This window comes from Akebia trifoliata, chromosome 1, assembly GCF_017979445.1.
Source record: "Akebia trifoliata isolate Shusen 1 chromosome 1, ASM1797944v1, whole genome shotgun sequence".
In the NCBI taxonomy this organism is placed as follows: Eukaryota; Viridiplantae; Streptophyta; class Magnoliopsida; order Ranunculales; family Lardizabalaceae; genus Akebia; species Akebia trifoliata.
In genome coordinates, this window is record NC_141375.1 from 31,634,504 (window position 1) to 31,644,339 (window position 9,836).

General features: G+C 33.6%; 2 long non-coding RNA genes across 12 annotated transcripts; both read right to left on the minus strand.

Annotated features, from left to right (window-relative positions):
• Window positions 1–268: 268 nt before the first annotated feature.
• Window positions 269–5,339, minus strand: LOC147411767 (uncharacterized). 11 transcript variants are annotated; one of them, XR_015181069.1, is made up of 7 exons: window positions 5,006–5,339; window positions 4,803–4,866; window positions 4,381–4,703; window positions 3,514–3,582; window positions 1,987–2,222; window positions 1,746–1,818; window positions 273–1,252 (listed from the first exon to the last, which is right to left on the minus strand). It is a non-coding gene; the product is annotated as an uncharacterized LOC147411767 (long non-coding RNA). The 11 variants fall into 11 exon arrangements; XR_015181060.1 differs by having other exon boundaries at window positions 274–1,252; window positions 4,381–4,594; XR_015181092.1 differs by lacking the exon at window positions 5,006–5,339 and adding an exon at window positions 1,599–1,642 and having other exon boundaries at window positions 269–1,252; window positions 4,381–4,999.
• A 1,331-nt stretch (window positions 5,340–6,670) lies between these two features.
• Window positions 6,671–7,646, minus strand: LOC147411768 (uncharacterized). Its single transcript, XR_015181094.1, has 2 exons — window positions 7,442–7,646; window positions 6,671–7,249 (listed from the first exon to the last, which is right to left on the minus strand). It is a non-coding gene; the product is annotated as an uncharacterized LOC147411768 (long non-coding RNA).
• Between the last annotated feature and the right edge of the window lie 2,190 nt (window positions 7,647–9,836).

The following is a 9,836-nucleotide window of genomic DNA, read 5'->3' on the forward strand; positions in this document are numbered from 1 at the left end:
TTAAAATACTAAAATAGGGCTATTTGTTACTGTATCTCATGTTTTTCGACAAAAATACCCTCACCTACAATTTCTCTAAATAAACCAAGAATCCAGGAAGAGATTTGCACACATTCAAGAGATATTACACACTCAAGCAAATCTTGGGCTGAAGATATTCATGATCAGGATGAATATATGCAATAAGAAATCAAGGAAAGATCACCACCAAAATAAATTCTGCCAAGCTATTAATTAAATTTATGTAAAGAATATATATTCACTACAAGAAAACAGATATATCGCGACGGCTGAGACCCTCGCTATATCTTTCAAAGTCCGTCGCTATTTTCATTATCGACGGCCAAAGTGATCGTTGCTGCTCGTCGGTATAACTGAAGTCGCTATATCTTTCTGCGACGGCCACCTTTACAACGACTGTCGCTATAGTCATTTTTTCAGGAAATTTTATTTTGGGAAAACTTTTTTTGCTGATAGAAAATAAGGTTATAGCGACGATCATGTTTGACCCTCGTTATAGGGTTTCGATTTCAAAAAAATAAAATTTGCAAAATAATTCCCTATGAAAAAAATTAAAACAAAAAGGATAAATTTCAATTGTTTCCAATGTAAAACTAAAAAATGGAGAATCCAAAGGTGGAGAGAGAGAGAGAGAGATTCCTGGATTTTCATATTTGAGTGGAGTTCTCAGCGTACCTCCCTTCTTTTTCTTCTTCTCGCCTCTGTTTTTCCCCAAAACGTCAGACTGAAGGAACGTTTTGATTTTGAATGCTTTTGAAATAATGCCCTTGACCTCGGTCTCCTTCCAAAGACCACTTATTTAAATAACCCCCTCACTGTTTTGATAAATATTTGAGATACCCTTTTGTTTTCAAACTGATGAATGCCCTTGACCTTGATCTCCTCCCAAAGACCATTATTTAAATAACCCCCTCTTTGTTTTCGTACATATTTCAGATACCCTTTTGTTTTCAAATCGATGACATGCACCCTGACCTTGGTTTCCACTGGAAGATTTGTTTTTGAATATATCAAATGTAACCATTGTATCGAAATGTATCAGTTTCTAAAAAATATCAAAACATTGAAACAATACGAGATTTTAGACCATGGGTTGGCCATCTCCATCTTCTTATGCATTAACAGTCCTACCATGGAAGAGGCTACAACTTCATCTCTTCTTCCTCACTAAAAGTCCTCTTGTTAATCCTTGGATCTAGCTGGTTAAACCATCTTAATCCACAACTTTTCCCTACAAAAAAAATCCCAAAAGGAATACCATAAATAACCATCAAACCAAAGCATTGATTCCATGATGAATCAAGATTCAAAATTCAAAACAGAGGATAGGGAACTCAAAATCTTCATTTCCCAACCCCAAAAAATAAGGAAAATAAGTTAGGATTTTAGATTCTTTGAAGTTACTACAAATATTATTATATGGTTTGTCTTTAAATCCATAGCATGCTTTGAATTCAAAATCTAATGAACTTTCTTATAGCTTCAACAAATATACAATTTTATAAAGCGATGTTTCAATGTCTTCTTCATAATACGCTAAGGACATTGATCTTGGAGGGTTGTATGTAGATAAACACCTTCATCCTTTATAGTATGTAGAAGCTATTCATTGAATGCCCTCCTAAAGAGAAAATTAATCCATAAAGTCCATCAAATTGAAGATTTTAGTTAACTAGTGTCTAACTAGTAAGAAATTCAAATTGAATTATTCTAGAGAAGCATACCTATTTAACTTATCTAATTCAGAGAGACAACAAACATCTTGAACTTATCTCCATCGTTTGCACCCACGAAACACTACAAAATCGGAACCAATTCAGCCATATAAGCAATGATATTTCTACATTCCCCATCCTCTTTCATGCATCTCGACAATGATATTTCTATATGTGCCAAACATCCTTACAATTATAGAAAGGGACATATTCATCATGTAGAGAACAAGATCAAGTGTAAATCTCATACCTGAACATTGTTGTATTGCCACAGCTTATGAACCCCATAATCCACAACTTGCACCCAAGAAACCAATCCATTAGTTTCACCAAACAAATATGCAAGGAAAAAATCAATCTCAGAAAATGAGGACAACTCTACACCTTTCACTGGCTATCCAAATCAAGACCACACAAGCTAGTATGATTGTTTGTGATGGGATCTCTTCACCAAGGAGCTCATCCTATAAAAAATCCAGCCAGTATCTATGAAATTTGAGGTATCAAGGTGTTAGTGGTAACAGAAAATCACAACAAAATATTAATTTAATTTAGAACATCAAATTAAGTTCCATAATGTTTATTCTACTCAGTAGACTATAATGTATAGATCTGACAATGGTGGTTCAATGTGAGCTTATTTTGTTAGTAGTGGTGGCAAGGGGCTGCAAGTGTGCGAAAGCAGTATAGTATATATACATCATTAGTCCTGCTTTCTATTTATTTAGAAACGATTGTGGGTTCTATTAGACATATCTAATTGGCTCATTTTCCCCACTTGGAAATGAGAAAGGCATAAGGGTCACCTAATGGACTGACACACAACTAAGCTTGTGGTATGTGCACTATTAATGACATGCCATAGTAAACCCCAAGAATACTAGAAAAGTTTCCAATACTAGGATATGTTCAATACTTGACATCATCCAGAACTCAGTCTTCTCTCGACAACTCAATACTAGGTGTTTCTATCCCACCTGTTAACAAAGACACCACTAATGAATCAAAGACAATGTCTTGTGCCAATCTCAATTTTGATAACTTACCAGGGCAGCAGCATACTTATTACCTAGTATGATTCTCATATTATTTCTATAATGGGGTGACCCTTGACACAATAATCTTATCTTGAGTACTTGATAAATATTCGAGGTTTGGTTCCTTTGTGTCTAGCCCCTTCTGTCAACATAATAGGTAGATTTTCAGTAACAACATGGTCCCATCTAAAAACAAAATCCTCAATAGATAGCCTTTTAAGTTCTTCATGGACTAAAACCATTGAATAAGAGCCCCATAATGCAAAATACAATTTTATGAAGACGTTACTCTTCATCTGTGAATACTCTTTTTTTAAATATGCCAAATTAATTGCATAAGAAAGAAATATCACCAAGAAACATAATACATCTTTAACAAAACATGACACAATTCAGTGAATAAGTGTGTAAAGAAAGATCCCTAAATCTTCCATGCCAAGTTGCAATGAAGAAGGAACATATTCAATGCTAACATTTCACAATGAACAAACGTTCATAACAATCTAGTAATGGGTAACTAAAAATATCCATTTTTGTAATTCTACCCAAAGAAGCCAGACCAAGCAAGAAAGCAATTAGTTTTCTTTGGATGTGGATTCCACTTCCAAGTCAAAACTAGTTTGATATGAACCTATTGAGTTGGGAGTGATCAGGAAGTAACATGTTAACAGATGGAGCATAAAGAAGAGAAACGCCTTTGAGAGAGTTAAGTGGGTGTTAGCATAGTTTGGTTAGCTTACCCGAGTCCCACTATTGGGTGCATCCAACAACACCCGATCAACATAGTTTAGCCCTAAGACCTTGGGAAGCTGGCACAAAAAATCACATGTCATCAGTTCACGCGAATCCATAAAAATTTTGTGGAACTTCAAATAGGATAGAAATAACCATTGTACAGGTGAAATCAAGAGTTCTCAACTACCATCTTATAGATGGTAACTTCGAATATTTACAATAAGATCAAACAATACAATAACAACATTTAATTATAAAGATTTCCAAGGATCCAAATTAAAATACCATTCTCATTTAAAAAAATAAAATTCTAGGCATTTAAAGATTTTGAATCACCGTAGTGAATCACATTCTTGTAAGACATTGTCCAAGGGAAGTGCTTACAAAATGGAACACTTATAGAAAACCATTCTCCTTTAATAACCAAAAATTTGGAAACTGCAACATAAATTTTATTATTTTTTAAATTTTCTTTTATTGGTTTCTCTTCTTTTCAGACTCATGACCCATCCAAGGGACCAAAAAGTCACATATATGTTGAAAGCTAACTTGCTTATGACACCTAATTTAGCAAAATTCACAATCAAAAGAGTGCAGTAGTGACCAAATTAGGGATCAAATAATTTCTTCAAAGAAAAAAGAAGCAGCAAATGATCCAATAATTTCTTTACACGAATGGCCTTTTAAACAAAATCCGTAGTTTTCCAAGAAAGGAAGTAATTATAAAACTGGGCGAATCATGACTAAGTGTTCAAACTCTAATATGTGGAATTTGAAAAGAATGTAACCACTCAAGTTAATAAAAACCAAAATTTGAATCTACCCGAACAAGATACAAAATGTAAATAAGAGAATTAAAGCTATAAACTTACATCTGTCGAGAGTCTTCTAAAAAACTCCATTTTCTGAGGTTGCTGCAACTTGTAAAACATGTTGTAATTCCCAGTAAAACAAACAAAAGATGGAGATGATTCTTGAAACAAAAGCGGAGAAAACTTGATTTGTACGTTGTAATTCCCACAAGTCTCGCCTTCTTCGAAGTAAAGCTCTTCTCACAAAAATTATAAAAATTGTACCCCAAAAATCCTGCATCATCGTCAACAAACAAATATTTGAAACACACTTCAGAAATAAAAAATGGTGCAAAACTCGCCAAAGAATCGCCCAAAACCAACATGATCAGATCCATCAAACCCTAGCAAAATTAAGAAACTCTCCATCAAAGATCTTACGATCATGAATAGTGCTATCGAAGAAAAGATTTCGAATCAATTATCAGTAAAACTCTTCTTACCTTAGATAATATCAAGCTCGATTCAACAATGGAAACTAGAGAAATTTCGTTAGCAATTAACAATCTGAAAAACCAAACCAACTCAACTACGAATCAATGAAGTAATGAATCAGAAAATAAAATCCAATAAAATTGAAATCTCGAAACCCTAATTCTAATCTGTAGTATGAAGGATCGAGAGGGAAAATGTTGGAGAGTTTTACCCTTTTTTTCCCTTAATTTCCCTCTTCGATGTTGAAATTTAGAGGAAAGAGAACTGAAACTAAAAACAGAGAAGGGGGAAGTCGAGAGTTTATGTCGTATAAATGCCCCTATAGCTACAGCCAAGTTTAATCGTCGCCATAGGATAATTTAGCGACAGTGAGCAGGAGTGGCCGTTGCTGAATGCACACACAAGGACGACAAAAGAAATTTCCATGACAAAGACTTAAATCTGTTATGACGGTCAAGTGAAAAGCCGTCGTTAAATGAGTCCATAGAGACGCTCAAGAAATTACTGTCGCTAAATCTCGTCGCTACATGTGATATTTCCTGTAGTGATTCAAATCTGTCCTTTACTTTTTGTTGGGATGTAAAACTACTGAAACCTCTACAAAATATTCTTTGAATCAATGGTAGACACACAAGGATAATTGCTCGTCATTTTTCAACCTTCTTGAGTTGTTTCTTTTACTTTTTATCACATCCTTGTGAGTGCATTTTGACTTAAGAAACTATAGGATGCCGATGCTACCTCTTGTTTTATTACCATTAATTACATGTAATTAATTATCAATAATATCAACAAATAATTAAAACTAACAGTAGGTAGCTCAAAGCCTTTTGACTTGAACATAATGATGCCAATGGCAACAAGGCCCACAACTGAAGGGATATTTATACATAGGCCCAACCCAAAGCTTGTTGTAATGATTGGTCTACGAATATGGTTGTGGCAGTTGACCTGGTCCAATACTATTCAAAATGAAAATATAAAGATAAGTGTTTCACAACAGGTTCTAAGTGATTCTATTTGATATTATATATTTCACAACAGGTTGTAAGTGATTCTATTTGATTATATATATATACATGACATTGCATATTTTGGGAGACACCATTGTTGGAGAGACATGTGAATCCTTATTTGATTTAAGATGAGGGTTTTGGGTCCCCACAAACGTAACTAGACCAACTCCAACGCATTACCATTCCCCTTACCCATCAGTTCTCAACTGTCCATATGGGTAATGGAGTTCAAAACTATCAACTCCAACGGAAGACCCATCCCTTACCATTTTTTGGGTCTAAACATTTTCAATACCATAAAAAGATACTCCCACTTGGTTATCCATCCTTTTTGGAGGAAAACAATTCAGCCAGTTATGTTTTCAGAAAATTTTAAATCTGAATTAAATTAAAAAATCATTAAATAATTTAAGGGTAGCACTTATGGGTAACAAGGTTGGAGAGCATATCACATGGATACCCATAATTGCTATACACAATACTTAAAACACTCATTTATGGATATGGGTAGAGGGTGCTACGTATGGATCATGAGCACAGCACTACAACACACTCTTCTGCCATTGCTGTCATCACCCATCACTGAACTTCGCCATTATTGCTTATGTTGCTGATTTTATTCATCGTGATATATACAAAATGAAAACCAAAGTAATTGATTGGTTAATTGGTCCATCGATTGATTAGTCACGCAAAAGCAACATTCAGATTGAAGGAGATGTTATAGAAAATTATTAGACCCATATATAGTTCGGTTGGTTTGACACATTGCAAGGCAACCTTGAGGTCGTGGGTTCAAGTCCAGCTTACCTATCGGAAAAAAAAAGAAAAAAGAAGGGTCCACACCCTACAGAGGGAAGAAACAAACAAAGGCCTGCTTCTCTCATTGGAAAATTTCTCTCTTTTCATGTGTGTTTTACGAGAGTTTACAGATGGGTCTACATGACAGTTTGTGCCGTTAGTTACTATATCAAAAAAAAAAAAAAAGATTAAATAATAGAAGGTAAATTGATTTATACTAAAACGCAACTTTTATTTCATCACAGATAACATACATCCTCCTAGCTCAAACACAAAACACATTTCAAAAGAAAAGTAACGCAAACACAATTAACAAAAGACATCACACCTTCAAATTAACCTAACTAGAAAAGAAAAAAAAAATTAATTACACTTTAATCTAGTTTAACACTAACTAATCTTTTAGTGCTCTCTATATAAAGAGTACTTCTTCATTCACTTCCATTCCACCACCAAATCATCATCTCTCTCTCTCTCTCTCTCTCTCTCTTCTGCAAATATGAAGTCTTCCACTATTTACACAATTACTTTGATTTTCGTATTCTTGTGTTACTATTTCTTCATCTCAAACGCCTCACGAGGAGGAGGAGGTTGGCAGAAGCCATGCTGCCGTATTAATCGTCTGTGTTGTAGGGGGTCTGTTCGTCCATACATTTCAAAAGAAAAGAAACACAAACACAATTAACAAAAGACATCACACCTTCAAATTAACCTAACTAGAATAGAAAAGAAAAAAAGCTGGAGGATGACACACTAATGGGAATACGTTCGTCCGACCCTATGGACGAACAGACCACCTACAGCACAGACGATTAAAACGGCAGCATCACCTCCGCCAATCTCCTCCTCCCTCCTCGTTCTGGTTCCCAACCTCCTCCTCGTGAGTCGTTTCAAATGAAGAAGTAGTAACAAAAAAATACGAAAATCAAAGGAATTCTGTAAACAAGGGACGACTTCATATTATCAGAAGAGAGAGAGAGAGAGAGTGAGCTGATTTGGTTGTGGAATGGAAGTGAATGAAGAAGTACTCTTTATATTAGAGAGCACTAAAGGATTAGGTAGGTTTAAACAGGATTAAAGTTTAATCAATTTAAATAGATTGAGACGTCTCAAAGTATTTTGTCGTGTTGTATACGAAACTTTTAAAACAAAGACAGATGCGGATCAGCCCTCATTTACACATGAAATTAAATTAGAGCCTCGATTGTCACGCCAACTTTTACTTGTAACATTTCACTTTCTTAAATTATTTATCTAACCCCAATCAAAGATTGAAACGAACTTTTCAAACATTACAAAGATTTGACTCAAATTATAATCTCAACCTTGTAAAACATTATAATTTCGAGACTTCATATAAGATTAAAAATTCAAAAAATTAAAATTTAACAAGAAAAAAAAAAGAATTTCTATTGGCACCAATTCAAGTGATTATAATTAATGAAAAAGGTATAAATTCTTTTTTTACAAATGCCTTAGGGATGAAATATTAATCCTATCACCCATAAACATTTTACGAGCAAGCAAACCAAGGATCTCAACAAAATAAAAAGAACAAATACATTTGAAATTTGTTATTGAAAAAAACCTAAATATCAGCATCAACTCTTTTTTTTTTTTTACTTCAATATATTTTTTTATGTCGAACCATGTTATATTTGACCATCATTTTTCAAAAAGTTATGTTGAGAATACATGAGACTAATTTCTCAATTATTTATTTTAATTTTTCTTTGATCACATGGAACAATTTCAACAATATTATTAGACTATAGCCTCCTTCTAAGTAACTTTTTCTTCTTTGATGATCACATAAGCAATCTTTTCATTTCCATTTTCACAATTTAAGAAATATCACTAAAGCCATATACCAAAGAAATTTAATGCAAAAGGGCAGTGGTCATCAAAACTGGAACCCCTCCAATTGGGGTATCCTTAATTTGATTTTCATTATTAATATGCAAAAGCACATGTAACCCATAAACAAAAATAGAAATAATAATATTTTTGGTTCACTGTGTGAAATCTGAAGTGATTCTTCTCAAAGAAAGTCTAAAATGAAAGTAGGAAGCATTCTGTCTCCCAACTTACAAACTCCACGAGGTGGTCCCTAATCGTAAATTATCCATAGAACGTGAAGTGGTCCCTAATAAACCTTAATGTTGACGAACTACCTCATAATTGACCAATTCAATTTTCTCTTGATGTCACCTCACCCCTCTCTCTCTTTCAACTCTTTAATGGGAAGGTAAACTTTTTATTTTTTTCATCATATACAGAATGATGCATTAAATCAACAGGGCTTCTACATGTCTATTTTAACACTATAAAAAAAAGTACGGAGTAACAAAAACGTGACAGGACGTTGAAATTTATCCATGGAAATCGAGAAAATCTGGAAAAACTTAATGTTTACGAACTACCTAAAATTTGACCACATTAATCTCTCTCTCTCTCTCTTATTCCTGTTTTTGGATGAGCTTTTATTAATATAAAGTCAAAAACTAAAACTGAAAGAGTACGTATGATAGCGAAAGAGGAACAAATATATGCTCTATCATCTATGTACTCTATGCAGCGACTATGTGCATATAAATACGATTTATGTACAAAGCGAACCACCTACGATAGCTAAAGAGAGAAACAAATATAAGATCCATCATCTATGTATTCTATGCAGTGATTACATGCATTTAAATCAGTTTGTGATTCAGTTTTTTAAGAGTGAACTACCTCAAATTTGATCACATTAATTTCCACTCCTAGTGACATACTCAATTGACTTTTTGACATGCCAAGTTTGAGAATCATAGATTTATGATTGCACTTCCCCATAAAAAATTGTATCTTGAGGGATTCATGTAACCCGAGTTGCAGATCTAGAGATTCTCGGACTTGTTTACGTCAAGCAGTCCATTGAATAGGTCACTTAACGGGTCATATCACCAGGACGCTTTAATAATATATAACCTATGTCCTCTACCTCCTTAAAAAGTAAATTATTTTTCTTACTTTTTTAATAAAAAATTAATTAAAAACATTTTAACTAATATTTATTGAAAAACCTGAAATTTCACGTCTTTTATAATCCCATCCCTCCTTTTAATTTAATTATTACTTAAATTAGAAAATATTATTTTTTTACTTATCCATTCTACGATTTTAGAAATTTCACATCTCTTATAACTCAGTGCCTCTCTTTTTTCAAAAATTAATTATTAATTG